This window comes from Rhinolophus hipposideros (assembly GCF_964194185.1).
Source record: "Rhinolophus hipposideros genome assembly, chromosome: 10".
Classification (NCBI taxonomy): Eukaryota; Metazoa; Chordata; class Mammalia; order Chiroptera; family Rhinolophidae; genus Rhinolophus; species Rhinolophus hipposideros.
In genome coordinates, this window is record NC_138056.1 from 77,352,814 (window position 1) to 77,372,454 (window position 19,641).

A 19,641-nucleotide genomic window follows, 5' to 3' on the forward strand; every position below is an offset into this window, starting at 1 on the left:
TTGGGGCCTAGAGACATTTTATTTATTTATTCAAATATTCTTTAAGTACCTTTTAAGTGCCAGATATTGTCCTAAACTCCAGGAATACAACAATGAGCCAAGGAGACAAGATCTCTGCTCTCACAGAACATTTTGGCAGAAGCAGATAGATAATAACCAGACAAGTGAATAGTCAAACAAAAAAAATAGAAGGTAGTGTTAAGAACTGTGCAAAAATGAAAATAGGCTGACATAAGAGTGTCCAATGGCTACTTTCAATTTCATGCCTAAGAAAGACCTCTCTGAGCAGAATCAGAATGACACAAGCAATTAGTTACTCTGTGCTTGGGGTTAGAATGTTCTAGGCAAAGAGAACAACTGGTGCTAAGATGGAAAAAGCTTAGTCAGCTCAAGAAATGGAAAGAAGGCCAGTGTGCCAAGTGAATAGCAGCAAGGAGGTGAGTGGTAAATGATTAGTTTTAATAGGTAGACACAGACTAGCATTCAAAGTCTGTGTCACTTGGGGCAACATGTTTGGGTTTTATTTTAAGGGCTATGAAATCACTCCATGGTTTTAGGTAAGCAAGTGTATATATGTAGGTCTGACAATTAAGCTCATTAACTCATCTTAGAATAAGTGCTACATACCTCATTGCTGAATATCACTATGGTCACCTTCAATCTACTCCCCTTGGGAAGCTATGCACTGACACCAGTGCCTAGTCCACCCTTCAAAGCAACTTTGGAACTCTTTTTCTGGAATGGCCATCAGAGCTATCATTGTATTATCCTTGATATCCCAAATGTCATCAAAATGTCTTCCTTTGAATATTTCCTTTATCTTTGGGTAAAGAAAGAAGTCATTGGGAGCCAGATCCAGTGAATGGGGAGGGTGTTCCAATACAGTAATTTGTTTACTGGCTAAAATCTCCCTCATAGACAGTGCTGTGTGAGCTGGTGCATTGTCGTGATGCAAGAGCCGTGAATTGTTGGTGAAAATTTCAGGTCATTTTCATCTAACATTTTCACACAGCCTTTTCAGCACTTGCAAATAGTAAACTTGGTTAACTGTTTGTCCAATTGGTGCAAATTCATAATGAATAATCCCTCTGATATCAAAAAAAGGTTAGCGGGGCCGGCCCGGTGGCTCAGGTGGTTAGAGCTCCATGCTCCTAACTCCTAAGCCTGGTGGTTCGATTCCCACATAGGCCAATGGTCTCTCAACCACAAGGTTGCCAGTTCAATTCCTCGAGTCCCGCAAGGGATGGTGGTCTCTGCCTCCTGCAACTAAGATTGAACACGGCACCTTGAGCTGAGCTGCCGCTGAGCTCCCAGATGGCTCAGTTGGTTGGAGCGCATCCTCTCAACCACAAGGTTGCCAGTTTGACTCCCGCAAGGGATGGTGGGCTGCGCCCCCTGCAACTAGCAACGGCAACTGGACCTGGAGCTGAGTTGCGCCCTCCACAACTAAGACTGAAAGGACAACAACTTGAAGCTGAACGACACTCCCCACAACTAAGATTGAAAGGACAACAACTTGACTTGGAAAGAAGTCCTGAAAGTGTACACTATTCCCCAATAAAAGTCCTGTTCCCCTTCCCCAATAAAATCTTTAAAAAAAAAAAAAAGGTTAGCAACATCATTGCAACAATTTCATGAACTTAACTGTCAGAACTCATATTTAAATGATCGCTGACTGTCATACGGGAGGTGGATAGGTGTAGAAGTAGAAAGAAGCCAGAAAGCTATTTCAACATGGGAGTCCATGGGAGAGATCAAGGTGGACAAGGATGATGGCAGAGTAGATGAAGAGAAGCATATGGAACTGGGATATGTTTGTATGTGGAGTTTAAACAGGGCTTAGTAGTGGATTAGACAGGAAACAAGAGAAAAAGTGGAATCAAAGAACACTGCTGAAAATTCGGCATGTGTGGTAGGTGGATGGTGGTAGTGTTTACTGAGGAAGGAATAAATTTGAGGGCAGAAAATGGGAATTTCTGTTGGGCCATGTTAAATTTAAGGTAACTATGGCATCCAAGTAGAGATGACAAGTTGGCAAATGGGTGGCCATATCTGGAGTTTCAGAGAGAGGTCAGACCTGTAGATAAAGATTTGGAAGTCACTCCCATGTAGTGTTTCTAAAGACCTGGAACTCGGTGGGACACCCGGGAACTTGTGTAACTGGAGGAGAAGGAAGTACCCATGAATGAACACTGGATGCTGAGGAGTTGTAAAACTGGTTAAAAAGAGATACTGTGGTATTTTAGAAGCCAAAAAAGGAAAGAATGGCCTTGCAATATGATTATAAGTAAAAAGTAAGATATCATTATAATAGAGCTTCTTTTGCAGCAACCTGGCTTGTCCATGTTTCATTTGTCTCTGAAACCCAGTGCTATCATGGTGTCTGGCACAGAGTAGTAATAAAATAAATCTTGCTGAGCCTAAAGCTCATGCAAGAGATCTGGGTTGGAGGTTTGTTTATGTAGATGTGGGAAACTTCAAAATTCAAGTCATGCAAATGGGTGAGTGAGATTACTCGAGATCAGTGTGGAATGGGATAAAAGCCAAGGGCAGACAAAACCCAACAAATAATATTTAGAGAATGTTCAGCAAAGGAAAGTTTAGCAACATTTAGCAATGGAATGGGAGACTGAACACTCAGAGAGGCAGGAGTGGAGCCAGGAGAACATTATTATGGGGGAGCAGTGTGAAATGCTACAGAGAAAGAGTCCCTCAGCAGACCTCTGGAGAACAGTAAACAAAGAGAATCTTGGTTGTAGTGAGTGAAGAAGGGGTAAGAAATTGAGGAACTTAAGTTTGGACAATTCTTTCAGCAAAAGGGTTTAGAATTTCAGTTTGAGTTTAGAATTTCAGTTTTGCTACATGAAAAGAGTTCTGGAGACTGGTTGCATAATAATGTGAATGTACTGAACACTACTAAGCTGTACACCTAAAAATGGTTAAGATGATAAATCTTATATTATGTGTATTTTACCACAATTTAAAAAAGTTTTAATGTAGGTGAACAGCAAAGGCAAAACAATCAAGAGATTGATGAAGAGATCGACTTGTTCTGAAGCTGAAGAAAAGGAAATGAAGCAGATGTTGATGAGAATAAATTTGTAGATATTGGTGCAGAAAACAGAGAGAAGAGTGTACATTAACTTCACTTTTGTCTATAATGTGTACAGTGAGGCCATCAGTGAGAACAGGAGGGCAAGCAGGAGAATCTCAGTTATCTATGAAGTTTAAGAAAGACAGCGTAGGGAGATCATTTCACAGAGGAATCAAACCTTATTTTTGCCCTCTCCTCTCCTGCTAAACATTTTTCCCCCAAATGTATAACATGTTTTTATAGTCAGTCAATGAGAATAATGACTCTCATTTTCCACATAAATGCAAAATCTCGTGTTTAAGAATATTCAAGCTCACATCCAACTCAACATCCACTAATTGAGACCAAGGCTAAGCTCATCCACACCCTCATATTCCCCATTACTATGTATGAACATGAAAGTTGAACAGTGCAACAGGCCAATAGGAGAAAAAATTGATTCATTTGAAATATGGTGTTGGGGAGAGCTCTATGGATACCCTGGAAGATGACAGTGGGTCCTGAGCAAATTAAGCCTGAAACATCAGTGAAGGCAAAAATGACATAACTGAAGCTGTCCTATTTTAGGCACATCATGAGAAGACTGGGTTTTTTTGGAAAAGACAATAATGCTGGGAAAAACAGGCAGCAGCAGGAAAAGAGGAAGAGCAATACGGGATGATTGACTCAGTAAAAGCTGTAGGCTTCAGTCTACAGGAACTGAGCAGGGCTGTGAGGACAGGACATAGTGAACACCACTCACTCAGAGGGTCACCAGGAGTCAGAGCCTTCTCAGGGGCGTGTAACACACACACACACACACACACACACACACACACACACACACACACACACACGATCCAAATTATTTCCTTTGTTCTGGTGGTACAGTATCATTAAGATCATGACTTTCACAGACAAGAGTTTTGAAAATTTGTTTATTTGTGGACAGCTCACCTCAGGATAGTCTTAAATTAAACAAATCTAGAGGCATAAAAGAGGAATAGTAGTAATTTTTATTTCAAAGTGAATCACTTACGATATCATCTAAGAATTGCTTGCATTCATTTTTGTAATGTCAGAAAAGAAACACTCATGCTACACAAAAAAACACCAAAAATACCTACAGTGAAATATGGTACAATGTTACTCCCTGATTATTAATGCCGTTAAGAATAGGAATAGAGCAGATGTGCCTGAAACTTGCCTAGCATTTAATTTATCTCAGTGAACATGTGCGGTGATATTTTATTTGCTTGTCAAATTTTATGTATATCTATATATACAGATTTGAATTTTAAAAAGAGCAGTGTGTAGCTAAAACTTTTTTTTATCAAGGAAATGTTTGCAAGCAATTTTTGTTTTGTTTTACTCATATGTAGCTCATTATGTATTTCTAAGAGCCAGGAACTCATTTTTGTAAACACAGCAATATCATCACGCCTAAAAAAGTAATAATTCTTTAATATCATCATATGTCCACTCAGCATTTAAACCTCCCAAACTATTTTCCAGTAGTTTGAATGAGGACCCCAGTAATCTCTATATATTGCAATTTTAAGTCTCTTTCAACCTATAGATTCCTTTTTCAGCTTTCTTTTTTTTTTCTGTCCAGCTTCTTTCTTTCCTATTGAAATTAAACAACGGGCTGGGAACTATTCTAGACACTTAATGGATATTATTCTATGTATTCATCACCACACCCCCTTACAAGTCGATGTTATACTACCTAGATACAAGATCAAGAAATGAAATCTTAGAAAAATGACTTCACTGCAGTGGCAGAACTGAGTCTAAGTCTGCAGGCCTACTTGATTCCAGAGCCTATGTTCTTTCTTCTAGCTAAGGCCTCCCAAGTGGCGTGTACTTTGTCCTCCAAAGCCCAAGAAGACCTCTGTCTAATTCTGAAATGCTATGCAAGCAAACTGAGCCCAGGCATCCCAGCAATCTGGGTTTCCATAATGGATGCAGGAAAGAGTATCAAACCTTCGAGTGAATTTTGAAAGGTTCAGAACCTTTATAATTCCCATAAAAGCAAACAGCAATTACCAAAACAGCAGCTGAGAGACCATCCCCCAGCTTCTGACTTCTGGAATCAGCTTTTGGCCTTTCAGAGGTGGGAAGGAAATGAAGATGTTGTTGTGAGTGACCAGGGAGTGCTACAAGGAGACAGGGATCCAAAATGCCATCGCTCATATTGGTCTTCTTGTCCTCAAGTTTTGCAGAGCTGTCCACTACTGAATAGTAACTCTAAACATAATGGAAGTCAGGCAGACTCCATTTTTTCTCAAAAAATGACTGCCTTAAGACCTTATAATTAAACAAAACAAGTCTAAAGCCATTGCTGTCTCTCAGACAATATTTTGATTAGGGATTGCATGCTTGATCAAAAAGCCACTCTCAAAAAGAAAAAGATGAAGACATATCCAACCTATTGGATTTTTTTGGTCAAAAAACCAAAAATACAACTAACAAATTAGTGATTACTTAAAACAATAAAATAACATTCCAAGTGCTATAAATGAGAACAAATTTACTTTGCATATTGATGTTCAAAACAGTCCCAATTTATTATAATTGCATGTAGAGTTCACAAATAATGTAATCCCACTGAATCTCCAAATTTATTATTGTTACACTTTTATTCAATCTCCCAGATTTGGATCTATCATTTTCATGTTACTTTTTCAAATACATGGTGAATGCCAGCTTTATACCTAAGTAAAATTTGATTATATTCCTGTGTTCATTCAAAACACATTTAATGAGCCAATCTTAGGTGCCAGGTCCAGTGTTATATGCTGGATACTAGAGATCTAATGATTAATAAGACAAGATTACTGCCATCAACTGGCTCAGCCCTATAGAGAGCCCACATGAAATGAAACACAGACCATAAAATGCCATGATTGCTGAGTGTATAAAATGCTACAGGGATGCATGTAAAGGAATATCTAATGCTGCCCAGAGTCTAGGAAGGCTTCACAGAGGACACCATATATGAACTCATGATTGAAGGATGATGAGGAGGAGGATGGTGATGATGATAATGGTAGTGATTGCAGCTATCATTACTGTCCCATGTTTATATATCATCTCATTAAATCCTCACAACAGTCCATCAATATCAGCTTTACCCACATTTTACAAAGGAAATAACTGAATCCAGGTAGTTGGGAATTTCACCTAATGTTGGACAAGAAATAGCAGGAATCAAAACTACCTACCAAAACTTCTAGTTATATCAAAACTTCTGATTCCAACAATAGCTTCCTATACTAATACTCTCAGTCTCTCTGCCCAGGAGTTTGTCACAGGCAGGTGTTTACAAGGGCTTTAAACTGAGGGATAGCAGTCCATATGCACATAAAATAGAGCCTGGTGGAGAGTAGAAAATGATTAGAGTCTGCTAAAAGTTTTTTGTGCTACAGATGGACACACCAAATTAGATCTTACACCTTTGCAACCTAACTCAAATTGAGAACCATAGAGAGAAAAAAGGCCCAAAACACTAAATATACAAAAAAAACATAATCCTGGTAAAAGTGTTCAGGATGGGATTGGAGTGGATGATCCATTGAGTTCATTTATAGTGAAGCAGAAAACTACATATATGAACTCTCTCTTCTAAACTGCAAGGTACTTTCAGGAAGAAATTGATGTGGTTTATTCATTTCTTAATGGATTCATTCATTTGATAAATATTTCTTGGGTGCCTCTATGTGGCAGACACTCTCCTGGGCACTGCAGAGAAGGAGGGGAAGAAGCTCTGAAGCCTCCCTCACGGAGGGCATCATCTGGAGGAGACTGACATCTCAACATGGAGTGCCAGTACCCAATAGTGTATGCTGCAAGCACAGGGGCAGCGTATGACTGTATCCTCGTCCATCTAATGCTTCTCAGCTGGCCACAAGGCTGTTGCCTCCAGCAGTTACTTCAGCTCAACACACAAAATGCACCGTGGTTCAAATTTAGAAGCTACTAAATTAAAAATTAGTCTCATAAGGAGATTGAGTAATCAGAATGACAGAAGACAAGAGCCAGTGGGAGATGATTTTTCAGAATCTAATATCTTTTCTCTTTCATTAAGCCTCAGACAACTGTCCTGTGGGGACAGTTGTGCAACAATTGTAATATTTCAACTGTACGTCCACTGGGAATCTTCCTTTGCAATATATTACAGATAATGCTGGGGGAAAGTATGTTTGCTTTGAAAAAAATAAAAGGAAAAAGAGAACTAAACCTTTAATTATTAGTGTTTAAAGGTTTCCACTCTTTAATTTTTTTACACTAAAATTTACCTGACAGGGTCTTGATTTTTAAGTATAATAACTAGAGAGTTAAATAATTGTTAACAACATAACAGTTAAAGTAAATTAATAATCTGACAGAAAAATCAGAAAATGAGTAATCAATAAAGGGTACCACAAGGTAAATGACTACAGTGAAGAATAGGGACAATAGGCTGAAGGTTCTAGAGTGATGCGTTGAATGGAAGATAGAAAGTGTGGTCTCTCCTAAAGAAAAACTACTTGCACATCAAGGGACAAGGTAAATGCATATGGATGTGGGCAATGCTGTCCATGTGCCATGAGAAAGGGAACCAAATAGTCTCTGGGTCTTAAAATTCAATGATGGCTTCTAGCCACCTCTTCCTGTCTGGAGCCCTTATAAATGGCATTCTCAGAGTTCATTCTGTGAAGAAATCCCACTACAAAGTGGGTCTGCACTGATGTAAACATAAGATTATGTGGATATTCCTCTCCACAGTGCTTCATAGGGACACATTACTCTTACAAAGATTTGGCAATGATGACCAACTAGGTATAAAAGCAGAGTAAAGAATTGGAGTAAATCTCTGTGGTTTAGAGCTTGTGGTATGATCCACAATTGTAATTAAACAGCTCTTCACCTATTCAAAGACATCATTACAGGAATATTCTTGTGTCAGTCCCACACCATCAATTTCTCCTTGTCTATTTGTTGGGTCATTTCCAGCACATACAGACATAGTTTTATCTTTATCACCTTATAAAAATGTCCTCTCTGGACTCCACTTCCCCCTTCAGCTACTGCCTATTTCTCTGTTTTCCTCTGCAGCAGAACTTCTTGAAAGATTTGACTATTCACTATTTACTGTTTTCTCCTCCAATTCTTTGTCACCTCATTCTAATTAGGCTTTTGCCACCATCACTCTCCAAAACTGCTTTTCAAAGGTCATTAATGATGTCCACGTTGCTGAATTCAATAGTCAATGCTCAGACCTCATCCCAGTTGATGTATCAGCAACATTTGGTACAGTTGATCACAGGCAAGTTCTTGAAAACACCTTCTTCTCTTAGAATTCAGAGCTACACACTGGCTGCCTCCTTTGCTGGTTTACCCTCTTCTCTACCCAGTACTTTGTTCTTGGACCTCTCCTATTTCTCCACCCTATCTCTTGGGATCTCATGGCTTTAAATACCATCTATGTGTTCACAAATACCAGATTATACTTCCACAATGGACCGCTTCCCTGAAATCTTGGCTAATCCACCCCATCTACTTATCACCTCCACTTGGATATCTAAAGAGTTTCTCAAAATTAATATGCCCATAACTGAATACTCCTGATCTTCCTGACACCCTCAAATTTAGATCACACATAATCTTTCCCATCGCAGTCAATACCATCCATCTTTCCACTTGTTCAAGCCAAAAATCTCAGAAAATAAGACCTAGCTGGACAATCAGCTCTAATGCGCTTTTTGGAGCAAAAATTAATATAAGACCCAGTCTTATTTTACTATAAGACTGGGTCAATATAATCTAATATATATAATATAATATAATATAATATAATATAATATAATATAGAGGCTTATATTAATTTTTGCTCCAAAAGACGCATTAAAGCTGATTGTCTGGCTAGGTCTTATTTTCGGGGAAACATGGTATTTCCTCAAAGTCAGAGTTTTGTTTCTTTTCTTTTCTTTTCTTTTCTCAAGGGTATTCTAGTAAACTGTCATATATCTCTTTAAGGAAGGACCCAGTGCTACAAGCACCATAAATCTTCCTTCCAGTCTTCCCCAAAGGGAATGTTGTCATTACTAGGTGACTGTGCACTATGGAAATGGAAATACCTTAAATTGTCTGGGCCCTGAGATTACACTCATTCCTGAGAACCCAAAGTGCTACTGTACTCTACCAGACCAAATGTGGATCTATGTAATTTGGGCCTGTCTTTCATGAGCCCAGTGAGTCCACAGACCCATCCTGTGATTATTTCCATACTGCCTTGAAGTTTAAGAGAATCCCCATACAAAGGCAGAATGATGATTAAGATCATAGAGTCCGGAGCTGTCTTGCTTTAGTTCAAATCATATATATGACACTGATAATGTGAACTTGGACAAATTTCTTAACTTCTCTGTGCTTCAGTTTCCTAATCTTAAAAATTAGATAATAATATCCCTTAAGGGTGATATGAGGATTAAATGAGTTAGTATTGTGAAATACTTAGAATAGTGCCTATGCTTAGTAAGTGCGACATAAATTTTGCTTAAATAAATAAAATGCTTAATCCTTTTATCTCACATTGTCCTTCAAATCAGTCAGGAAATCTCTTTGGCTTTACCTTCAAATCTTATCTAAAATCTGAAGATTTTATACTATACCAACATGGAGCCAGCCACCATTACCTCTTGCCTGGGCTATTATAGTAACCTGTTAACTGATCAGGCCCTCCATATTTCTCTAACATCTTTTAGTACTCTCTTCCATATTCGCTCCACTCCACCCCAGCCATACCAGCTGCTTGCTACTCCTCAAATACTCCAGACTTGCTCTCACCCCAGTGCCTTTACACTGGTTGTTCCTTCTGCCTAGGATGCTCTTGCCCCAGAGACACTCTTTGATGTTTTGCTCAGACATCATCTTCCAAATAAAGCCCACTCTGACCATTCCTATTTAAACCACAATCATTCCCCCATACATACTCTCAATACATGCATATATACTTTTTATCCTGCTCTATTTTAATAGCACTAGTCACCTTCTAAAATGTGTACAATTTACTATATTCACTAGATCCCACAGAAGATTATGAAAAGGTCTCAAAGGATTAAAAATCCAGAAGATGGAAGGGACCTAGATCACTGAGTCACTGCTTGGAGCAGTTTTGTCTAAGAGAACTTCCTGACCAGCAACATATGCGTTGAACGTTCCATGAGCAAGGACTGACTGCTTACCAGGAACTATATAACCAATTCAAAGAAGTGCAGATTATTGCTTTCACCTCTCTTTGCTACCACTCAAGAGTCTACTCAACTGCTCAGATAATATCCCAAGTGTGAATAGAGCCATGCATAAGAAAAAGAAAATAACAACAGTGCCTACAGGACCCAACAACCAAGGAGAGAAAAACAAGTAGAAAGCTCCAAACTGGCAGCTCCTTGTCAACTATAACTGGTGGAGAAGAAAAATGACAGCTATAATTTTTCAATGAGATAAAATAATAATAATAATAAATAATAATAATGATAATAATAATAATAATAATAATACAAAGAAATTCAGTCCTGATATGAAAAAAAGAATGACTCTAAAATTCAGGGTTATTTCTTTTCTATTCTTTTTTAACTTTACAAATCCCACAGATGAATTGAAGGAGTTTTACTCTGTGTTGGGGATTGAGTTTGGGTTTGTATCATCAAGCAAAATATATCTCAACAATGAAAATAAAAACACAAAAGAGATAGAAATTATGAGAGAAATTTTTGAAAAGGGCATGGAGAACAGATGCAGAGACCTAACATGTGAATAATACAAGTAATAAGAATAATAAGGGAGGGAAACACAAGATTATGTGGCGTACATAAACACTGTGCCTGAATCCTTCAGTGAACACATTAAAATTACAACTAAATTATAGAACAGTCAACCAGGAGAACCATCTGAAACTTAGCCGAACAGAAGTCCTATGACTAAAAATATAAAGAAGAAGTTACATCAAGACTGGTACTGGAGGCAGAGATGTGGAATAGGCCCCAAACTTTCATGTGGTGGTTGAGAGTCAGGAGGTACATCTTGGCCATGGAGTTTCCCCCAGAGAAGCAAGGGACCCCAACCCCACACCAGGCTCCCAAGCCTGGAGAACTGGTGCCAGAAAGAGGAACCCACAACACCTGGCTGTGAAAAACAGTAGGGATTCCGCCCATCTGGGTGGGACGAAAGGCTGCAGCGAACCCAGGCATCCTCTTAAACCACCCACACAGACTAATTCACTCTCAGGCACTCACTTTGGGCTCCAGCAGAGGGCAGTGACTTGGGAGGCACCAGAAACATGCGGGGGGGGGGGGGGGGGGGGGGGAGGGAGAGGGCGGGGGAGGCGGGGCAGACTGAGGTGTGTAGGTATAAACAATTACATTCAATCAAAAGACGTATGGTGGCTGAATGAATAAGAAAATAAAACCCTTATATCATATGCTGCATACAAGAGACTCACTTCAGATTGAAAGACACACACAGACAGAAAGTAAAGGGATAAAAAAAGATATTTCATAAAAATAGAAACAAACAAACAAAAAAGCTGGGGTAGCAATACTTTTACCAGACAAAATAGACTTTAAAACAAAGACTATGAGACAATGAAGGACCCAGTAATCCCACTTCAGAGTATTTAACCGTAGAAACCCAAAAAGCTACTTCGATGGGACATGTGCATTCATATGTTCACTGCAGCATTGTTTACAATGGTAAGATGTGAAGGCAGCCTGGGTGTCCATCAGTAGATGAATGGATAAAGAAGAGGAGGTGCATATATACAATGGAATATTGCTCGGCCATGGAAGAAATGAGTTCTTGCCATCTTCAGTGGCATGGATGGACCTGGAGGGTGTTGTGCTGAATGGAGTATGTCAGACATAGACAAATGCAATGTGACTTCACTTATATGTGAAATCTAAACACAAAATAAACAAAACAGAAACAAACTCATAGATACAAAGAACATTTTGATGGTTACCAGATGGGAGGGGGATTCGGGGTATGCATGAAGAAAAGGGGAAAGGATTAAGAAGCACAAATTGGTTGTTATAAAGTAGTTATGGGGATGTAGGGTATACCATAAGGAATATTGTCAATAATATTTTAATAACTTCGCATGGTGTCAGATGGGTACTAGATTTGTTGGGGTGATAGCTAGGGGTTGAGAAGCAGGGTGAAAAAAGGTGAAGGGATTAAGAAGTACAAATTGGTAGTTACAAAATAGTCATGGGATATAAAGTAAAGCATAGGGAATATAGTCAATGATATGATAATAACTATGTATAGTGCTAAGTGGATATTAGACTAGTCAGGGGGATCACTTCTTAAATTATACAAATGTTTAACCTCTATGCTGTACACCTGAAATTAATATAGAATAATATTGAATATCAACTATAATTAAAAATTTTTGAAAGAGGGGTAAGGGTGAAAGGAAATAAGAGGTCCAAATTTCCAGATGTAAAACAAGTGATGGGGATATAATGTACAGCATAGGGAATATAGTCAGTAATATTGTAATAGCATGGTACAGTGTCAGATGGTTACTGGACTTATCATGGTGATCACTTCTTTAGATATATAACTATGGTGTATACCTGAAACTAATATAATATTGTATGTTGGCTATATTTTTAATAAAAATCTTTTAAAAAAAGAATAACAAGGGAGGGACAAGGAACAGATGTTTGAATCTGTATGAATCTGTATGAATGCATTTATTAAGAAAATAATAGAAGAAATTTTCCCTGGTTTGAAGAAAGACTCAAGTCTTCAAATTTAGAGAGCTCATTGAGTTCCAGGCAGAATTGATGGGGGGAAAATAAGAAGTAAACAAACAAAAAAACTCCACTAAGGCATACCTGGCAGCATTCCTAAATTCAAGCAAAAAAAAATTTATAGGTTGTCAGACATAAAAGCTATGTTACATACAAAGGAAAGTGCCAACACAAATTGGACTGATGTACCAGACAGAAGATGAAGAATTGCACCCATGGGACACTGAGGGAAGAGGATTCCATCCCCAAATCCTGCCCTCTGCCCGGAAAACCACCTGTTGGGGTGAGAGAAAGGTGTCAGCAAAAAGGCAAGGATCCAGGGCTTACCCACATAGTCCATCTAAGGAAATACTTCAGGAAGGACTTTAAGACAACAAAATGTGAATGAATCCCAACAGAGTCCCCAGTAGTGGTGAGGAAACAGCATAAATATAAGTCTGTCTCTCTACATATTTGTCTATGTTAGTAGTTGTGTATGTGTGTGATTTTCCACTTAGACAGACATATATTTAAGCCTAAATTGAAAATGATTAAATGCCTTGGAATGTGTTATATAAGGGCTAAATAATGATCATACAAATGAAAGAAACGTCCCACGGGGAAAACCAAAAATTTGAAAGTCCTAAACTAAACTATCTCATAAAACCTTGGAAAGGGGAAGCACAAGTTTTTTTGTTTGTTTGTTTTTGTTTTTTAAGGTTTCATCTAAGATAAGAGTAGGGAAATGAAAACATTATAAGGTGAAAAAAAAACAGAGAAAGTAAAATACTTTGATGGAGAGAGATAGTTGGTCCCTTGTTTTCATAATAATAGCAGAAGAAGAAGTGATTCAATAGAATGGGAGTGTTGCAGAATCACCTCCTAAATTTCAGGTTGCTGGGGTCGATGCACACTAGTAAGCCAAAACATTGAAACACAGGTGCTTGGAGATAGAGAAAGGTTTATTCAGTTTGTCCAAAGTGAGAGAACAGGAGAGCAAGATCTCTCAAACCCATCTCTCTCAAAAAGCAAAAGTAGGGAGTTTTTATGCAGCTAGGGAGTAGGGAAGGGGGAGTTCCAGGGAACTGAAAGAGAAGTCTGTGTTTGTTTAGTCATAGATGATGCTTTTTTGTATCACACTCCTAGACATCAGCAGCAGGTTGCAACTACCTTGAAGACATTCTTTGCTTCTGCAAAACAAATTCATAGATTCCCCCCAGAGACCCTAAAGTTATCTCCTCCTGCTGGACAAAGAAACAGTATATCAGCAACGCAAAATTATATTGTGAGAACAAGGGGTGTTGGGTTGAAGAACCAAGATTCTTCAAAATACCTCATAATTGTGCGTCTCTGACATTATTTTTAAAGTAAAAGGCAGAAACTAAACATAACTGTTGCCATTATTTAAGCTATCGTTGTTTTGTGCTTAACTAGCTATATTTTTCTTTATCTCAAGCAAAGTGTACTTTAAACATTTCTCCTGGAACTTGCTTTACAGGCAGTCCTGCAGAACATGACTAACATACTTTCTTAACCTTTGACTATAAGCTACATGACAACCAAAGCAGTTGAAACATTAAGTTAAAGCCTATACCTATATCCTAATTAAGAATTAAATTAATTCTAGAAGCCAAAAATATTGGGGGCATTAAAATCACAAGGGGCTCAGCTACAGAAGAATAGTGCCTAGAAGAGTGGGAAAGTGTGATAGAACCTCTAAATTTAATATGGAAAATGAAAAGAATTAATGCTACTTTGATCAACTCACCAAAATTAAAGGGGGAAAGGAAAAACAAAATAATGTAAATGATATTCATGAAGTAAGATCAAAGAAGTAAAATATCTGATGGTCAATTAAATGTGAGTGGACTGGATTCATCTTTCAAAGACAAGCATTGTCAGATTGGACTTTAAAAAGCAGACGTATCTTATTTTCAAAACACACTTAAGACTATGATTTTTTTTTAATACTGAAAAGAAACAAATAGGCAAATAAATATGAGGAAAATAATGTTTTCAAATGGAAAGAAAGGAAAAGAGGAACAACAGCAATACAATTATAATTAGCAACATAGCATCTAAGATTAAGAGCATTAATCACGAGGAAAATTATAAAACATAAAGGCACCATTTATGAAAAGGATATAATAATCATAAAGTTGTATGTATCCAATCTCTAAAAAGCTAAATATGTGAAGCAAATGTCATTATAATTTTAAAAGAAAAGATAAGATATAAACCTTGATTTTATAGGGGGTTATTTTAATAATTGATTTTATTATATAACTTTTATGTTTTTATTTATGCCTGTGTTCAGTGTAGTTGGCCACATTTATGTTTCAGTAGAGACCCTCAGATGCAATCAATCTTAGGAGAAAGGCATCTGTAGACATTAAGTTTGATTATAAACATTCCAGTCGGGTTTGCCTGTCTTGAAGGTTGGAGGTCTCACCTCACTGCGCCCCCAGGTGAACCCAGCAAAATGATCCCAGGGCCAACTGAGGCAGACAGTGGCATGGAGGGTACCTGGGGACCTCTCTGAAGAAATGTTTAGTCACTGCTAATGCAGTGTGGCCTCAGGCTGGTCCTTCCAACATGGACCTCCAGTAGACACTATCTGGTTACTGAGCAAAGGGCTTTTGACTTTTATACTGCAGCCTCCCCTTCCCCAACACTTAACACTAGGTAATGAGGGATGGGTGTCCTGAAGGGAGACCTCGAGTTCCTCTGTTCCCTCTCCTGGCCACTCCCTATATTCAATCCTGGTACTTGGCAAATATTCATCTCTCTTCAGTTTAAACAACAAACATTTTTTAAGCACACAATATGTACAAGACTCTGTTGTGGTCTTTTGGGGGGCATTTTTTTTTTAAGATTTCCCTCAGGTCTGGCGAGTGAACCAAAATTCTAAGACTCAAGTTGGGATCCTAAATGCTTCACATTTGGGGATTGTCTGACAATAGTCTACAGATAGTGCTGACCCATGGTTTAGTTTTCATCAGGCTGAGACAAAAATTTGAGGTAAGTGCAACAGAGTGAGTTTTCTGAGAGGCTAAATCTGTTTCACCTCTAAGGTTGTTCTTCATCCTGATATTATGTTCTTCTTCATTTTAGTTTGAAAGTGGCTTTTCTTTTGGAAATGATAGTCAGTGTCAGGGATTTTGTTGCTGTCGTTGTTTTTAATGTTATTCCTTGAGAAATTAAAGTTTGACAACCCATGACTCCCAAATAAATTGATGTATGCATGGGTGCATTATGTAATACTTTATTAATTTAAATATGTGGGGAACCTCATTCTGTATGGTTTTCTTTCTGTAGCTCCAAAGACTATCCATGCTAACATTTCTGCAGTCACCTCGCATTCTTTGCAAATGCATCTTGACCAGCAATGGAATTGGTCCAGTCATTCAGGGAGCCAGATTGGCTCTGGAGGGAAAGGGCTGTATGACACAGAGTCATGCCCTGGGAGGCTGAAGGAATGTGCTGCCTTGCAAAGCGTTGCTGAGCCTGATGATTCCTAACCTTTTTAAAGTCCCTGATGGAGTCTGTCCCCACATTGCCAACTGGTATCATAAGCCTGAGTACTTGGGCCCCTACGTATTCTACTGGGGAAACTCATCATAAGCCAATGTCATTCTAAAAGAAAAATTTGCGGATTCACATACATCAAATATGACAAAGTTGCCCTGAATCTGTCTTCAAAATTCAAAAGAGAAAAGAATGAAAATTGGAGGTTATAATTTTACTGACATCAAACCAAAGATAGACAAGTATTGTCTTCATTTACATTATGCTTCTATCCTTCAAAATTTCAAAATAATTTCTGATGTTATCTTTATCGTTTAGTGATTAAAATTTTAGGGAGTTTACTTTAAAGCCCAGTTGATTTTGGAATTTTGGCTCATTTGACATGGTATATCATAGCTGTGTTATTTTCAGCAAGCTTTTAACCTCTCTAAACCTCATTTTCACTCGTAAAGTGAGTGTTATAAGACCAACAGCATATAGTTGTAATACATCTGATATTAAGTATTCAAGAAACGCTAGTCCTATTTTTTAAAAATCCAATTAATCTTCAGATTTTCATTTCTAATGAACTTATACAAGATACCTTTTTTTCTGTTTGTATTATTTAAAAAAGAACAATTGGGAGGAAGAGTTTAAATTTGCCTCTCAAGTTTGTGAAGAACTACACAAATGAACCTGGAGTGAAAGGGGTCTTGTGCTAAATATTTTGCCTACTCATAATGCCAAATATCCACAGATAAGAACCACAAGTGGTCTCAGCTTTCATTTCACACTACTGTCTCTTTAACCAAATGGGGTCCTTAGCACTGTGCTTCAGTGCTGAATCATTACTGACTCAGAGGTTTATAAATATCACTACTTGAATCACTTGGAGTTTTTCTTCGTGGTCCCTATTTCCCTCTCTAAGTTTCGATTAGACCTGACCCTGCAAAGGGAGTAATATGTGACAAGTTCACTTCCCACACTAGTGGGTCTGCTAAGTCTCTATGACGTACATAATACATTTATAAGAGGAACATTCTAAAATTAAGCTTAATGTATTCTCATTCAATTCACTAAAGAACTGATGTAACTTGAAGACAGTAAGCTACACTTATCTGTTTTTTTCTAACAGCTTACTAAATGTCAGAAGGAACCAAAATGTTCTAAACTAGGACACCACTCTTAATTCCTTAAAGACAAGTTAGAATGCACACAGTTTTATAGAAAAAAAGATGCAGGTAGGGGAAGGAAGAAGAGGGTAAAGGGAGTCAAATATATGGTGACAGAAGAAGACTAGACTTTGGGTAGTGAGCACACCATACAATATACAGGTGATGTATTATAAATTGTACACCTAAAACTTATATAATGTTGTTAACCAATGTTACCCCAATAAATTTAATTTAAAATTTTTAAATGCTTTAAAAATATCATGTAAATATGTAATATTCAAAATCTAAATTTTGTTTGGTAGAAATGGTTAAAAGATAACACTCAAAAAACAGCTGAGGTGCCAAGTTGAAAACAGTGGAAATGTGACTGCTAGTGCATGAAATTTCAGTAAGGGATTTAGTTAAGGAATAGGGGGAGAGGAATTATTGATCTAATGCACAAGCCAACATTGTTAGAGTCAACTCATCATCTATGCTAACAATAATGTACAGCAGCAAAGATAATCCAAAAATCTTTTATATTTGCTGTTGTATTATAACCTATTATTATTTGCAATAGATTTATCTTCCCAACTATATTTAAGATTTATTTGCCTTTTTTGGTATTCATTACCTGATGGATGAGAGAAGATACCCAGTAACACCCTCAAGGGCACAGGGAAGCCGGGGAGATAAAATTTTTCTGGAGAAATTCTACAAAATAAATTGTGCCTGTAAGTGAGTAGGAGGTGAGGCCTGGAACACTGAGAGCATGGAGTGAGGCCAGTCACCATACTTGATCACTCAGCAGCCCATCAACCACCATAACGGTGGCCAGGGTAAGCGGGGCTGCAAACACATATACTCAATGCAATCATTCTCCTTTCCCTCAGGCATGTACCTCACCCTTTTAGAGTTATTGTGGTTAGAACATGTGGATAACAGACCTCTTTTGCAGCAGCACACATCAGCCCGCAGCAGCACACAGCAGTCCACAAAAGCTCACGCCGACCTCCAGCTGCTCACAGCACCCAGCTCCAGGGAGAGCCGTTGTTCACAATCTTAGGTGTAGAGAGCGGCTTATTGGCCCATGTGGGAATGAAACCAGTGTCCTCGGCGTTAGGAGCATGGCGCTCCAACCACCTGAGCCACTGAGCCGGCCCCAGACATGTTTTAGATGCTTTTTACTGGAAGCCCTACAACTACCCTAAAAATTAAATATACTGTAGAACACATCTGTGGCCAATGGTGGCAGAGTCTACACAGGATTCTGCTTCATGGTGTTCATGGAAAAACCTTTCAAAGTATTGGCTATACTAGTTAGTATGACTGTATGGCTCATTATGCTTGTGGATATGTTGGTGATGTTGTCATGTGTTCTGGACTATCAAGAGCCTACAATTCAAAATTTAGATATTGTCTTTCCAGGAAATCTTAGTTGACATTTTTATGGCATCCCAAGAGGTGACATTGCAATTGCAAAAAGCAAGCCCAAGTGATCCAAAATCAATTATTTTTAAAAGAATAATTGGTTTAGAAGGAGACAAAATCCTTACCAATAGTCCATGAGATTTCTTTAAAAGCCAGACTTACGTACCACCAGGTCATGTTCAGTTAGAAGGTAATAATCTACAGAATTCTACAAATAGGGACCATATGGACTAATAAGAGGATGTATCTTCTTTAAGATTTGGCCTCTGAGTGATTTGGGCAGCCCTAATGGCCACAGATTTTCAGATGATTAGCAAGCATTTATTCTTTTGACTTCATTACTGTCTCCTGTTCAAGTGAATTTAGCATTGCAACTGAAATCATGTACTACCCATAAAACAATTACTATTCAATAAAAAAGGAGCACCCCCATATTTGAGGGACAAGTCCAGAGAAGGTGAATACGAATTAATTGAAAAACAAATAAGCTAAGCCACATGCTGAGAGTGACCCAAAGAAAAAATTTACAGAGTAATTTTTCTGATTCTTACAAGGGAGATTAACAGCAATTTATGAAAAATTCTCTGTAATCCTTTAAATTCTAGGGAAGGTGACAACTGAACAACTAGTTTCAAATCCTCCTCCCAGAAACAGGCAAAATTGTAAAAGTAAAATACTGGAACATTTCCTAGGT

The 19,641-nt window shown here is 38.1% G+C and overlaps 1 pseudogene across 1 annotated transcript; it reads left to right on the top strand.

The window, feature by feature from the left end:
• The first annotated feature begins 18,693 nt into the window (after nucleotides 1-18,693).
• On the top strand, nucleotides 18,694-19,261 carry LOC308503460 (mitochondrial inner membrane protease subunit 1-like; annotated as a pseudogene). The gene has a single exon. The product of its transcript is annotated as a mitochondrial inner membrane protease subunit 1-like (transcript).
• The last annotated feature ends 380 nt before the right edge of the window (nucleotides 19,262-19,641 follow it).